The following is a 16,687-nucleotide window of genomic DNA, read 5'->3' on the forward strand; positions in this document are numbered from 1 at the left end:
TCTCATAAAGAAATTCTACATTATTTTGAAAATATTTAATCTCATTTTTACTTTCAGTTCAATGTCACATAAAGCTCAAAGTAGCACCACTCTTCCCCTTCTTCTCTTCTGTTAGGGGCTATTTTAATGTTTCCTGAGCACCACTAAGCACTGGAGAGTTAGAGACATGGGATATCTCTCTCTCTCTCTCCCTCTCTCTCTCTCTCTCTCTCTCTATATATATATATATACATATATAAATTTTATTTATTTATCTGACAGACAGAGATCACAAGCAGGCAGAGAGGCAGGCAAAGAGACAGAGAGGAGGAAGTCGACTCCCCGCCAAGCAGAGAGCCCGACGCGGGACTCGATCTCAGGACCCTGAGATCATGACCTGAGCTGAAGGCAGAGGCTTAATCCACTGAGCCACCCAGGTGTCCCGGGATACCTCTATATATTAAATGAAAACCTTAAATTGTTATTGTATCACCTGGCTTACATTAGAGTCTTAGGATAATGTATAAGAACAAGAGAATGATCTTTTGGGGGGTAACGATGTTGATTAAAATATAAAGCACTTTAAGTGGCCAACAGATATACACTGAAGCCACAGAGTTTAGTCATTATCCAGTTGTCCTGGAATCTAATTCCATTTCTGCCTTCCACTTAGCTATGTTACTTTAGGTAAATTACTTACACGCTCTGTACCAAAATTTCTTTATTCTCCAAAAGGGGATAAGGATGACATTTCTCTCCAAGTTGTTGTGGTGAGGATTAAATAAATTAATATAAGCTATATATTCATAAGCATGATCAGAACTTAGTGCTGTATCCATATTTGCTATTATTATTTTAAATTATTATTTAAAATGAATTGGTCTTAGAGTGTTTCAGTTATCTCTGAAAGTCATTCAAACTGAATTATTTTAGACTTTTTAAAAAATGTCTCTCACATGAAAACTTGAAGCCCGTGTAGCCAGTCAATGAGTAGTAAGAAGGGGGTAAGATCTGTGTATTTTCTAATGAGGAGGGAGAGAAGAAAAGAGATTGGGGGTAAGAGGGCAATAGGGTTCAAAACTATTTAGCTACTTTATTATAATAACTCAGAGGTAAGGAAACTTTTTATGCAAAGGGCCAGGTAGAAAATATTTTAGGCTTGCAAACTATAAGATCTCTGCCCCACATACACAATTCTGCCCTTAAAGTGAGAGAGCTGCCACTGACAATATATAAATGAATGAACAAGGCTGTATTTCCATAAAACTTTATTTGCAAAAACATTAGATGACACCGAGTACTCAGAAACAGGAGTGGAGCCTTTTCTTTAATCATTGTTCCATATCACAGTGTTTTGAATACCAGCAGGGTAGGGTTCTTGGGCATTTCCAATTAGAAAATTCAAGCAAGTAATCAGAAGTGACAAGGAATCCTGAAAAGGAAATCAAATAGATAAAAATATAACCAATAAGAATGTATCAGATCCTTGAAAAAAAATCAGACATACACATAGATTATATTCTATAACTCATTAGAGGTTAGTAATGATAGTAATGGTAATTTAAGATAAAATTCTCTTACAAAACTGTCAAAGAATCTGACCCTATTTCACTAAATGTTCAAATAATATGATTCAGTAATTACACATGTTAATTTAGTAGACCCTTAAATATCGTATAATGTTATATACTTATTGTATAACCAATTTGTTTGTATCTATGTAAGTTTCAAATGTAGTTTACAAAAGTGTAAACTTCCTCTTGTATTCCTTTTTTTCTCCTGTTACTGTTTCTTTTTTACATGTAATGCGTTCAGCTTCTGAGATGCCTATTTGGCAACAATTAGAGTACTTTTATACAGATTGTGGCTTAAATATAACATATGTTCATTAAAATAATAATCCTACTCCATAACAATTTGTTCTCTTCTGTCTATCTCTTACAATCTGAAATTAACCACATGATTCAGGATAACAAATACTCCATCCAGCATCAAAGATTTTAGAGAAAGTCAATGCAACTGAACTAGCTACATTAGATATGATGAGTAAAATGTTTTGAGAACCTATAGCATTTCTTTCCATGAGCACAACTCAAGTGATTATGCTCTGGCCTACTTTTATCTTCCTGAGTGCAGCAGAAGCATTCATCAAAGTAGAGCTACCCTCACATTAATGGGAAAATGTTCACATCACATCACATGAAAAAGGGCCAGGGAAGACATTTTATTCTTTGAGGAAGAGACAAATATGTGATGGCCAATTTTATTTTTTAAACTACATGTTATCTGTGGTATTATTACTACTATTAAGCATTTATTGACTGCCAACAACATGGATACTCAGAGCACCTCATCAGTGCTGATGGAAGCATTTTGTTATGGGAAATAACCTCTGCTTAATGCACGTGATGTATAGTGTCTACCTGACAAAAAGGTGTAGCTGAAGAAGGTCTCCCATAGCATATGTGTTGCTAATGAATGTCTTACAGGCTAAAACCAAACCAAGTGCAATACCAATAAAAATACTTTCAATGGCTGCATCTTTCATATTGTTTTCTTTCTTAGCATATCTCAGTTCCTTCAATCATTTTTTTCTCTTGTGCACACACACTCCATTTCTCTGGGTCTGTCTGTCTCTGTCTCTCTCTCTCACACTTTCCGTCTCTCTCCTTTATTCTCCATTTTTCATGTATTATTTTTGATTTGCTCCAAAGGAACACTTAAGCCTTATGCTCACATACACTAACTTTTCTCCTGCTTTTCTTTTAGGTCACAAATTTGGCAATACTGAAAAAAAAAATGTGATTAATATGGCATTAGCTGTCCAAAAGGTATATGCCTGTTGACCTAATCCCAAATCAATAACCATCCTTTGAAATGAGTAAGCAGTAGGGAGAGTCATTGAAAATAGGATAGAATTTATAATATATGGTTTTAGAACCTTGTATTTTTATAATATTGTTCCTCACACTATGTAGAACTACAAATATTTCTGACATAGCACAGAGAATCCTTGGTTGTAATTTTTAGGTTAGATTAATAAATGTATTGCTCACAGTAGTGATTGCTCACATTAGAAACTAAGACTGAGATCTACTTAACTTACACATGCCACCATACCCCGAGTGATCAGATTGTGTGCCGTTGTTTTTCTTCCAACACACATTGCAAGAATTATTTTTACATTAGTATCCTCTAACGTAACAATCTTAGAAGAGTAAAAATTTACTTTCATTTTTCCCTTTTGATCTGGAAACTGTATTTTAAAATCCTCATCTGTGTGAACTTGATAAGCCCCTCAGTCAGTGACAGAACTGTCACAGAATTCACCAAAGCTGATCTCTTTTTCTCTCAGGAGACAGCTGCTCACTTCTTACAATCTTTGCCCCAAGCACTGACAACTAGAAAACTTGCTTCTAATGTGGTTACAAATCTTGATCCAGCTGGTGACTCCTCAACAATGGAGGTTACTATGAGCCCCATGGTAGCACTTAGAATTGAAACAGGCTCTCCAGGACTTCAGGCTCCATATGCTGGCCCTTTAACCCTTATTCTGGGCCCTGCCCTGGCCCTCAAGCATATGCCTATGACCAAGTGTTGTACACTGCCCTATGTACATTTCTCTCTTTGTCTTGGTCTCTCAATCTATCTCATATATAACAAAGCATACAAGAAAAAGCTATTTCATTTATGTTATTATTTTGAAAATGTTTTGAACATTTCTAAGTTACTCAGCTGCAGTTAGGATACACGGAGTTCATGCTAGGCTTCAGTTTACCCTGCTTCGTGCTGGAAATAGCATTTCATCCAATCCCAATTCTCTTATTGCATTTTAAGGAATTTGTTGGCTCTAACATTCAGCATATATGTACTAACTCCTAAGAAAATGAGTGAATGGCAACAGAAAGCATCACAATGTAATTAGAGTTTTCGCAAGTCGCACAATAAAAGTTGTTTGTCTTTTATAAGATATGAATAAAAGGTAACCAGTTTAAACCAGCTTTATCAATTTAACCCTCATTTAAAAAGTGATTCATTTTCCTATATATATTTACCATCTTCCATTTTTTTATTCCATAATTCACCAAAATTATAACATTTCATAATTTGTTAGAAAACAAAGTATTTTCCTAGCTGAATTTTTTAGTGTAAGTGGAAGAATTATGTAACTGATTGGAATGGATTTTATTTTATGTTCATCTGGAAATTATGACTACTAGACTTATTTTAAGAGCTAGCAAAGGACACTAAAGATGTCCTATATGTTCCCTGGAATTAAAAATGAGGGTTTTTCTTTCATACAACATTTGAGACTGAAATAAGTTATTTAAAGATTTGTTTTACATTTCAAAATAATGCAGAAAGAAAATGAACTATATGAGTGAATAATGTTTTTGGTTCATAGACAAATAATTTTGAGGGTCAGAAATATTATCAAAGCTTAGCCATAATTATGCATTTTTCTTTGAGATGATTCATAAGTATTATTATCTTACACATAAGAATCTAGAATATATATATGCACACATATCAAAAGAAATGCCATATTAATTTAATTTTCACTTTCAATGTACATATTGAGGAAAAGAATGAAAACGAGTTCAATTACAAGTCTCAAAGCATTTGAAAAGAACAAACGAATTGAAATTTCTACCTATATAAGTAATGGAAATGAGGAAAAGCAGTGGATGAGGAAAAGAAATTGGTTTTAATGTTATGATAACTGACTGGGCTTCAGCAAAAACAATTTAATTTTTATTATCGTTATAAATTTTCAGCTTGTGCTTTTCTCCCTTTTACATTCCTATACCAAGAAATTCTGTGTGTGTTCTACTGTAGCTGAAAAAAAATAATACATTGGGTATAAAACAGGTGCTCTTTGCAGCATTTATATAAACACATTAGCACTTCTTTCACACAGCATGACCTGGACAAGTTGTTCATCCTACTGGTAGTAGGAAAATAATAAGGGATGTGTCAGAGCCAAGTTCATTCAGACATTGCAAAATTAAGAACAGATTATGAAAACGCTTGCCACTGGTAATTAATCCTGAAAATTGCTGGAGGAGTTGCCCTACTGGGAAAGATATTGGCAGAATTATTTACTGCTAATAGACCTTGTTTAAGTTTTTACCCCTTGTTGGAGATAAAACTCAATAGATTACTAGCTAATTAGTATAGAACTTTATACTTTCCTAAGGTTTGATGACATCAGACTGTTCTGGTTTTCTGACTTCAACTCTACTACTGAGCCTTGCTTATACGTTGTTTCAAGAGAAAAGTTAAGAACTACACACTGGTTTCCTGAAATAACACTTCCGTTTTATTTATCAACTTTTTAAAAAACTGAAATACAGTTGACCTTTTGCTGGCTTCATATGTGTTGGTTTGTTTTGTTTTGTTTTGTTTCCATTTATCTGGCTGGAATTTACAAATCCATGGTGTGTCTGTGAAGTTTGAAATTAGATTTCATTGAATGAAGTTTTGAAATACAAATGATAGAATAACCACTTTTAATTATTAAGATACTGATGTCACAATATTTTGACATTTGCCACCAATGTAAATATGTGTGTATATATCTATGCATATAGATGTTTGCACATATATATACATGCATATATGTATACATGTGAAATACATGTCTACACATATATGGAATTTTATATGTAATATAGGTAACTATGTCTTTTAAATATTAAAGTGTAAATCAGGCTGACAAAAGCATGAAATTTTGAGGAAATATATTTGCAGTATTGCATCTAATATGCCTAATTAACATACAGAGAGATGGAGTTTTGTAGTTTTTTTCTCATTTCTATAATTAAAGAAGTTAATACATGACATGCTTAGAAAATTTAGGAAATTCAGAAAAGTGTGAATAAAAAATTTAAATCACCAGTAATCTGAAAGACAACACAAAAATCACCTTTTTCTATTTTTTAGTATCATGCTTTGTAGTTTAAAACTACATAAGTTCAGATAGAGGCATGGCTTTCCTTCATGTGATGATTTGGTAACTAAAGCATCTTGACGGCTCAGCGGATTATATGGGCAAGAAACAAGTTTCTATTATATTAAACCACTAAAATACTGGGAGACAAAGAGGAAAAAAGACAGAGAGAGACAAATCAAGAAACATATTCTTAATTCTAGAGAACAAACTGATGGTTACCAGAGATGAAATGGAGGGGGTGGATGACATAAGGGATGGGATTGAGGAGGGCACTTGTGATGAGCACTGGGTGTCATATGGAACTGTTCAATAACTGTATTGTACACCTGAAGCTAATATTACACTGGATATTAATGAACTAGAATTAAAATAAGAATTTAAAAATAATATATTACCAATTTTTTTAAAATTAAAAATAAAACTACTTAAGGTATTTTTGAAAATTTGAGATATTGTAATACATAGTTTTGTCTCTTAATTTTTTCTTAAAGTTTTTATTGTCCTTTGTATTTAAATATTTCAAAAACATCTTTACTTTTTCTATTTTAGAGTGGATAATTCCTACAATATCATTTTTCTGTATTTATTTTCTTTGGATAAATTCTTAAAAGTGGTTTTATCAGATTGTAGAGACAAGAGATATCTTTTGTGGCTTCTAATGCATATACTTGAACTGAGAGAGCTTGTCTCCTTCAATGCTTGGGCCATTTTGTAAGTAGAAAATGGTTCACTTAATGTTGTATTTCACATTTATTGGTTAATAGTAAGAATGAATGTAGGTTTATATGCTATTACCATTTGTATTTCTCTTTTGTTATGTGTTCTTTAACTGCTCTGTGTGGGGGTTAGAGATTTCTATCCAATTTGTAGGAACTTGTTTTATATTAAGGTATTGACCTCATTAAATATCATGTTCTATTCCTTTTCTTTTGTACTTAAGAATGTTCTCCCCCAAATCAAGAAAAAATGTATACTCAATTGTTTCCTTTCAGACTTGGGGAAGTGTGTGTATTGAATATAGATGGATCTAAGGGACATTATTTATATTACCTTTTTGCATTATAGGTCAGGTTTTTTCACATGGTTAATGGGATAGTTTTTGAAAAATATCATTTATATCAAATTTTCTTTCTTTAAATTTTATTATAAACATATATTTGTTTATAAAGTTGTCTTAAAATTTTAAAATGAACATTCAATTTTTTATTTTATGTATAAGTTTGCTTTTTAATGCATAGATATGAAATTAATATTATAGACAAATCAAAATTTGATATTTTAATAATTCATAGGTAAAGTACAAAATCTAATAATGTCTCAGATATTATTCTTCCAAAAAAAGTCATAAAAATATGTGTTTTAAGCTATGTTTATCTCTCTCATCCTACTAGATTGTTTCCTTTCTTGGGTATATTTGACAGAGAACATAAGGCAATAGCTAACATTGGACATCAGTAGCTGCTATACTCTTCTGACACTCTAAACAGCTCTATGGTTAAATTCTGTCCACTTTCATTTAGGCAGCTTTAAATTAATCACTTGTAAACCAATGATAGCAAAGTTAAACTATCACATGATTAATACATTTTTATGTTTGATAAACTAATAAAATGCATTTAATTCCATTGTTAAAAAAGTAGAGAAGCTCCATTCAAGAATTACCTTGGGATCTTATAAAAGCAATCGCTGTCACTTGAATGAGTCTATTTCCTCTTGCTTCTCAATCTAGTCCACTTTGACAAGAGTAGAGCTTGCAGGAGGCCATTGACATCCCTCCTTGGAGTCTCAGGCACTGAGCCACTGAATCAGTCCTACTCATTTCTTCATACTGAGCATCATCGAAGCCCCATTCACACTTTTAATTTCTCGTGCTGAAAATTTAGATTTATTTGTTTCAGGGCTCTCCTGGATGAGATGACTCTTGGGATCTAGTGTGTTTTCATTTTTTTCCCTCTCATTTATTCTCATCATTTGGATACAGTAATCATCAGTTTTTATGCAACTCTCTGTCATTGGGTTATACATAGAGGAGAATTATAGTTAAGAAAGAAAGAAAGAAAGAAAGAAAGAAAGAAAGAAAGAAAGAGAAAGAAAGAAAGAGAAAGAAAGAAAAGACAAGACTAAATATTTGAAACTCTTACAGGATCTTACTAAGGGTCATAAAGAAATTCAGTGATCTACATGAGGAACTTAAGACACAAAATAATTTACCTATGTGGCATCTTAGAAATGAAAGGATTCTAAGACTTAAAATACTCTGTGGCCAGCTATATTGTGATTTATAGAAAAAGGCTTTTAAAATCCAGAAAAATTCTAAAAGTGCTACTTTGATAAAAGAAATACCTACATGGAAGAACTAAAATTTAAACTTGAACTGACCCCTCTGCCAAATACAATTCTAAAATGAACACTTCCCTGGCCTCCACCTTTACTGTGACCCCCACACCTGCCCACCCCTTGCTATATTCCTTCTATACTCTTCCTTTTTGTCCACTAAGCTTTCCTACTTCTGTTGGTCAATAACCACTTACAATATCTCATAGTTTCAGATGATGACTACACTTGCTGGCTTTAGGGTTTTAAGCTTTAGTTAAGGTTAGATTTGCATTATCTAGTTAAAGACGTCTCTAACCCTCTCAAGTAAAGACAAAAATCCATGGGAGGATTTAGTATGTCCCGTTGTGAAATTTAGTCCAGGAGTCATCTCTTGGGGACAGAGAATGTTAAAATGGGGAAATATCAGAGTGAATTGATTACCAAAGTGATATCAAGTTTATGAATCAAAATTTGGCCAAACGTATATAAAAAAGTATAAGAATTGCATAAGATCTGTTGAAGATATCCCTGAGATCTTTCCTGTAAAAATTGGTCAAAAATTCAGTTCTGAATAAAATAAAATAAAATAAATACATCACAGGTATTAGAGACCATCTCATTAACACTTTTAGAAAGTACTCTGGTTTCAGTCAGGGAGAAGATACTACCACTGTCTTATTCATCTTTGTTGTTGACTGTCTTAAATCTGCAATGGTAGATTTCATAAGAACATGGATGGAACTAGAGGGTATTATGCTAAGCGAAATAAGTCAATCAGAGAATGACAATTATCATATGATTTTTCTGATATGAAGAATTTGAGAGTCGGGGTGGGGGATCATGGGGGAAAGGGAGAGAAAAATGAAACAAGATGGGGCCAGGGAGGGAGACAAACCATAAGAGATTCTTAATCTCAGGAAACAAACTGGGGTTGCTGGAGGGGAAGGGGAGTGGGAAGGATGGAGTGGCTGGGTGATGGACATTGGGGAGGGTATGTGCTATGGTGAGTGCTGCGAATTGTGTAAGGCTGATGAATGACAGAACAGTACCCCTGAAACAAATAATACATTATATGTTAAAGAGGAAAAAAAAAAAAGAATACAAATAGACTTCTTCTTCCCTGATCTATAAGACCTAGCTGGGCATTTTGAAGATAATTTGACTCAAACAAAAAGGTCTAGACCTCCATAATAACTCTTTAAATTTAACGATTAAGTAATCTTAAAACAGGGCATCTCTGGGACTACTCAGAAAACAAAACAAATCAACAAGAGCAACAATAAAACCTCACATACCTGTCAGTATAGGAAAGGCAGGGACATTTAAAGAACAATTACTGTGTCTTATCTTACAAGATAAAATCTAAAGAGATAAAGAACAAACTTTGTTTGATTGAATGATGACTCCTGTTTGACCAAAATTTACCCTTCACAAAAGAGGGAGAAATTCTCACACAATGGCAAGAACAAAATATTTCATTTCTAGTTGATGCTGGGGTTACTGAGCCCTGTCAACTATGTACAGATGGGAAAGAAATGTCTATACAGATAGCAGTTATCTTTTTGAGTCCTTAATGATTTTGGTGCTTTGGAAGCAACAAGAGTTCTTATCTGGAGGTGGAACTGCAATTAAATATGCCAACCATATCAAAACCCAATTAATTGACTTGCTTCTTACAGAGCAATTGGTAATAATTAAGATTAAAGCACAGTTTAAAAGCAGGTTCAAAAAGCAAAAAGCAATGCTTTAGCAGATTATAATGCTAAATGAACTGTTTTAAAACACATCTAGCCTATACAACGAGTTTAAAAATCAAAGCCAAAACAAAATCCTGATTGATGTCATCAAGTCTTGATTTAATGCCAGTTTTAGGCACCTATTTTGGAAAAAAGAAAAAGAAAAAAGGCACTTTAGTAAAGATTAGATTATTTGTTCCACTCAGTCTCTAGTGGCACTAAGATAGTCGGCCCAAATAAATTGAAACGGAGTCTTATCAAAAATGCTATAGTTATACACCACAACAGATAGAAAAACTTAACAACCATCCTAAATGCCCTTTGTTGTGAAACTGCGATGGAATTGTCCAGAATGTCTCTTTTTTTCTATTGTTCAAGCCTACAATACTAAGAAAACTTACAAGTGGAAAAAGTACTGGCTAAGAATATAGGCTAAAATTTAAGCATGTTTGAATATCTTCAAATAATGTTGGTTCCAGCCCCTTCTGGAATGTTTATGAGTATGTTTAATATTGTCTGTTTCATGGGTGGCTAGAAGCCTCTTCATGCTCCTATATTTCTTTCTATAGACTCTCTAACAATAAAACAACTGCTCTGATAGGCCAAGAAATTTTAGACTTTACCTTTCCCACTTGGGGAAAACTCTCATATATATCTAGTATAGTGGTACTCATTTGACAGAGAGGATAATTAAGGAAGTTTGTAACCCCAAAGCTTGACCTCCTTTACAATCGTCAATTAAAACAGAATGAATGAATGGCACATAAAAGTGGAAAAAGACAAAATTATCTGAGGAATTTTAGTTGTCATGACCAAAATCTTTGCCATTAGTTCTCATGGCCATCAGGTGTACCCTAATGGAACTAATGGACTATGCCCACATGACTTGAGGTCCAGATAGCCCATGGGTCTTGATACCTGACTACTCTCCTTGATGTTTCTATTTAATAAGCTAGTATGGCTAAATATTGTAGGCAGGCTGGTATTACTAAATATTGTAGAGATTTGATGTGCTATATCTAAGCTTCCATTAGCAGCTTTGAGTAGCTGTTCCCAAAGGTAAACCATGGGAACAACTGCATGGCCTTTGGCTTAGAGAACTGACTTACAGAAAATGATGCCAATATAAAATTACCTTTGCTCCTCACTGTATAGTAAAACTCATTACCCCAAAAGAAAATTATGGGTGTTGCTAACCACAAACACTGTAGGAAAAAAAAAAAATTAAGGAAATTGACAAGTCCCAATATATTTTTTATCTCAAAGAATTAAAAGGAAATTTTGAGTTATAACAAAATGAATTAACCTAAACTTTAAAATTTTGTACTTGTGGTAAAAACAAAAACAAAAACAAAAACAAACCAACCACATAAAATTTACCTTAGCCATTTTATTTATTTACTTTTTAAAGATTTATTTATTTATTTTAGTGAAGGGGAAGAGGGGCAGAGGGAGAGGGAGACGCCCAAGCAGACTGCTCTGAGCATGAAGCCTGACAAAGAGCTTGATATCAAGACCCTGAGATCACAACCTTAGCCGAAAACCAAGAGTTGGATGCGTAATGGACTGAGCCACCCAGGCGCCCCTCATCTTAACCATTTTAAAGTGTATTGTTCAGAAGTGCTACGTATATTCTTATTGTTGTACAGGCCCATTTCAAAACCCTTTCATCATGTGAAACTGAAACTCCGTATCCATTAAACAGTAAGTCCCCATTTTTTCCTTCCCCCATCCCCTGGCAACTGCCATTCTACTCTTTGTCTTTATGAGTTTGATGGCCTTATAAGTGGAATCATACAGTATTTTCTTTTTATGACTGGCTTAGTTCACTTAGCATAATATCTTCAAGGTTCATCTCTGTTGTAGCACCTGTCAGAACCTCCTTTCTATTTAAGGCTGAATAATATTACATTTTAGGTATACACCACTTGTGTTTGTCCATTTGCCTGTTGATGGATGAGTATAGCAAGGGTCAGCCAAGACTTTTGCAAGCAAACCAGGGCATATTTACCCACTGATAAACATCCTGGTATCCTTCATACCCGATATAATGCCTGATTCCTAATGACTACTCTTTTGTTGAATAAATTGATAAGTGAATTATTTAGTCAAAGCTATGTATCCTTGAATAGTCTCTTTGATAAATTATTATTTTTCTTCTATATGCCAAAGGTATCAAACTAAAAATTATCCCCACCTAACCCTCTCATTCCCACACTGACTCTCAGATGGACACATTTTACCTCCTAAATATCTCTTGGCTTTGTTCTCCTTACCTATTGCCACTAAAGCTTAGTTTGGATCCTTATTATCTCTCAGATGGTCTGACTGGATATAGATCTACAAGCTCTTCATGCTTCCAATATCCCCTCCAAAATCCATCATTCACATTGTTTTCAGTGTGATTTTCCCAAAACAGAATCACACCATTCCTCTTTTAAATACCCTTTAAATCTTCACACTTAAGAAATAAAGACTAGCATCATCATGAATCTAAAACACACACATGGTTTCATGTCACCTAGTTTTTCCAATAGCTTCCATCTCCTACCATTCTCTCAATGCATGCTGTTTCAACAACCCCCAAGTTACACCCCATTGCACTGTCTCTCACTTTTGTGCCTTTGAACTGCTTTTCTCTCAGCTTGGAATGCCATTCTCCCAACTGCTCCATTTCCCTCCTTTCCACACCCCACCTCTGTCCCTTTTGCCCAGACTCACCTTGGTACAAATCACCTCAATTTCCTTCTCACTCCCACAGTCCTAAAACAAATGAGTGAGAGACAAGGCTAGAAGCATGGCAGTGATTTAGTGGACTATTAATACTTAACTTTGGATTTCGGTGAAATTTAAGACTCTGAAGAACCCTGCTGGGTCATCTAGGCCATTTCTCTTCTTCATCAAAGACGCACCTTCACAGCTAACTAAAATAAATATGTAAATAAATTATACAACTTAAAGGGGCATATACATTTTGTAAACCACTCTCAGGAATCCTTAATGATGTGTAATGAATCTGTTTGCTAAATTGTTGTATAAATTCCATAAATTTTCCATCCTGAGATTTAAACTGATTTTTTCCTTTTAATTCATGGAGAAGCTTGAGATAGGCACCGTATATTTTTAACTTGAGGATTTAAATAACTTCTAAGTTCTTGCCTCCAAGTTGAATAATTCCAGATCTTTTAACCTTTTCTTGTAGGTCTTACTTTACAACCAATTCATTATCTTTGTGGCTGTCCTCTGAACCCTCTCCAAGTTTTTGCATTCCTTTTAAGATTGGGAGTCTTCTACATGATACAGAATCCCAGGAAGGGTTTGACAAGTTGTCCATTCATTAGGAGGATTACCTCATAGTTCTTACATACTATGTCCTTCATTTTGTATCAACATTAACTTTGCCTTTCCAACTGTGAAGCCGACACTGTTGACTGACTGTACTTGGTTTCTTCTTCATACACTCACTTTTTTGCCTTTGTTCCCAAATACGATCAATCAGTTCTTCCTCCCTCTTCCACTGCCATCTTCCTCAACTGTTCTAATTTAACCTTGTCTTGATGAAGCTGTGATCTGTCTACATCTGAGTGTCTTTCAAATTTACTGAAGTAATGAATTAGAAATCCTTTTTTCAAAGCTGCCATTTGTAAATTGATAATTACTCTTTAACCAGGATAACGAGCTAATATACAATAACAACAAAAATAACAATAACCATATCAGATATTTTATATAGATTATCTCAGTTAATGTAATAGTAGTAGTAGCAATAACAAAACATACCATTATGTCATGCTCATATTAATTCATTATCTTTGCAATTATTTTGTGAATTATTAGTTTTCATCACCAGATTACAGAAAAGGGAGCTGAGGTACTGACTGTTAGTTTTACCACTGGCTTGGACAAAAGTGCCAGAAATATGGTTATGCCTGATTTAAGCATGATTCAGTTATTATTCATGACTTACCCCAGAATCCCCAGAATCTACATTCTTACAGAAACATTTAGACATCCAGAAAACCAAAATCTACTTAGAATTGAGGTTTTCAAGATAAAAAAGGACTTTATATTCTGTAGAATCTTTAAATTCGAGCAATGGAGGAAAGTGGATTTGGATCTCTAATTTCTCTGTGGGGGAGCAATACTGAAGAGGAGAGATAAATGGAGGGAGAGCCAGCAGACTGAGCACTTCTGTCTGCAAAAGGAATTAGTGAACTGCTAGAGAAAAGCTCTGTTCCAGACCTTATTAGCAGAAGGAAGCAAAAGTGATGTCTTACTTTGATAAGATAAACTGAAGCTTACAAGGATAAGCTGATAACAAGGACAGTTTTAAAATTCCCTGAAGCTTCTGGTGGTTTTTGTTTTGTTTTGTTCTGGTTTGGGTTGGTTTTTTTTTTTTTTTTTTTTTTTTTTGAAGCTAGGTATTGCATTAAGGTTGTATTAAAATAAGCATTTTATAAAGCTTGTTAATTAATTAAGTGGGTAATTCATATGTTCCTCAGTCATTTTTCTATTGTTAACATACAGATGGTGGCAATTATTATTTGACTCTTTTTTTTTAAAGTTATCTTTTCTATAAAGATTTAATAGAGTAGAACAATCATATCTCTGTAATACTAATGGTATATCCTAGGGTTCATCTAAATGCTGGGAATATGCAACCAAACTGGCCCTGAATTTCCCCAGTTACAGTAGAAAATACAAGCTTGGACTTTCAGAACAAAATAAAAAGCCTTTAAATTCAGTTCTGTTCAAAGAACATTTTCTGAACCGCTATTAATGAAAGACAGTCTGTTTAAATCTAGCCTTGTTCAGGGGCAGAAATTATAAAAATTTCTTCTTTAATTCTATCAATTCAAAGTTTGATGGCAGGAACCACAAAAGGAATGGAATGCTGCTCCTTTGTTCTGTTGATAAATACAAATTAATTAAGTGCATAACTTTAGAAGGCTTGTAGATGTGAAAATTACTCTAAGCATACTGTAATTCCCTAGTACATCCTTATTTGCTATTAATAAATGACACATTCAACATTTTAGAATTAATCTAACATCTTTAGGCCTATCCTTAAATAGTAGCTATAATGACACAGTGACTGCCCACAAATTCCTTAAGAGCTTAAATTTTACTTTCTTTATTTCCTCTGTGTTTGAAATTTAAATATTGTTATCAATTTTCTACAAACTGATTGACCAAGTGCAGACAATTGTGTTAATTTCTCAACACAATATATAAGATCGAAATTCAATTTTTGAACCAATGCATATATTTTGAACAGTGTGTACAAGTTTGATTCAATCCTAAATTTGTATTTCTAAAATTTAGAAATAGGTTTAAAGCCTCTGCCTTCAGCGTGGGTCATGATCCCAGGGTCCTGGGATCGAGCTCATCAAGCCGGACCACATCGGGCTCTCTGCTCAGTGGGGAGCCTGCTCCCCGCCCTACCCCCCCACCCCCACCTACTTGTGATCTCTGTCTGTCAAATAAATAAATAAAATCTTTTAAAAAACTAAGCAATGAAAATGACACAGCCTTTCCTTTGGGCAGCTTTGAACATATCAAGAGACTTAAAAATGACATTATCCATTGATGTAGAATTTAAAGTATCAGAGATGTTTTCAATGATGCTTACCATATTATTATGAATAATTTTAAAATATCAAAATGAATTTCATTGCATTGTCAGTAGGAATTGCTTAAATACTTTAAATTTCAACAACATGATGTCTTTTGTAGCTATGAACCAAATTTATGTGGAAACACACCAAATTAGAAACAATGATTATTTCTCTATGATTAGATTGCTGAAGATTTCTATTTTCTTCATTTAACTTACTTTAATGAATGTTTCCATATTCCCTAGTAAACCCATTTTTTGTATGTATATGTACATATACATTTTACAAACAAAGAAAAAAGAGACAAACAAAAAAACAGGCTTCTTTTTCTTTTTAGAGAGAGAGAGAGAAGGCCCTCCAGTGGGGGTTGGGAGAGGGACAGAGGGAAAGGGAGAGAGAGAATCTCAAGCAGGCTCCATGCCCAGGAATGCCCCATGATCTCATGATCCTGAGACCATAACCTGAGCCGAAATCAAGAAACAGATGCTTAACTAGCCGAACCACCCAGATGCCCCCAAAACACTCTTAAATACAGAGACCAAACTGATGGTTGCTAGAGAGGAGGTGGTGGGAGGAGGATGTGTGAAACAGGTGAAGGGGGTTAAGAGTGCACTTACGATGAACACTGAGTAATGTATAGACTTGTGGAATCACTATATTATACACCTGAAACTAATATATATAACACTGTATATTACTTATACTAGAATTAAAAAAATAATAAAAAAATAACACTTTCATAATTGGAAACATATCTGCCAATTACAATGTAAGGAGCTAAAGAATGGTTAGTTGAGAAAATTATGTTAAGTACTTACAATTTGACTGCTTAACCTGAAAAACCATAGATTGTTTCAAACATTGCTGATATTTTTGTTCTAATTGTAAAGAAATGTTGAATGGCAGAGAGAATAATGATATTAAATACTGATTTTGGCAAATTGAGATGAAATACATTTTCTCTCCTGATGTTTCACTCTATAATCTCTAAACGTGTCTTTGTTGTGCCTTACCTAAATCTAGGCCCTTTGCTTATATTCTGAAGCTTATATCCTTAGCGTTTGTCTTTTTCCTCCAAACCA

Source organism: Enhydra lutris, unplaced genomic scaffold, assembly GCF_002288905.1.
Source record: "Enhydra lutris kenyoni isolate GAN:26980312 unplaced genomic scaffold, ASM228890v2 scaffoldscaffold5, whole genome shotgun sequence".
In the NCBI taxonomy this organism is placed as follows: domain Eukaryota; kingdom Metazoa; phylum Chordata; class Mammalia; order Carnivora; family Mustelidae; genus Enhydra; species Enhydra lutris.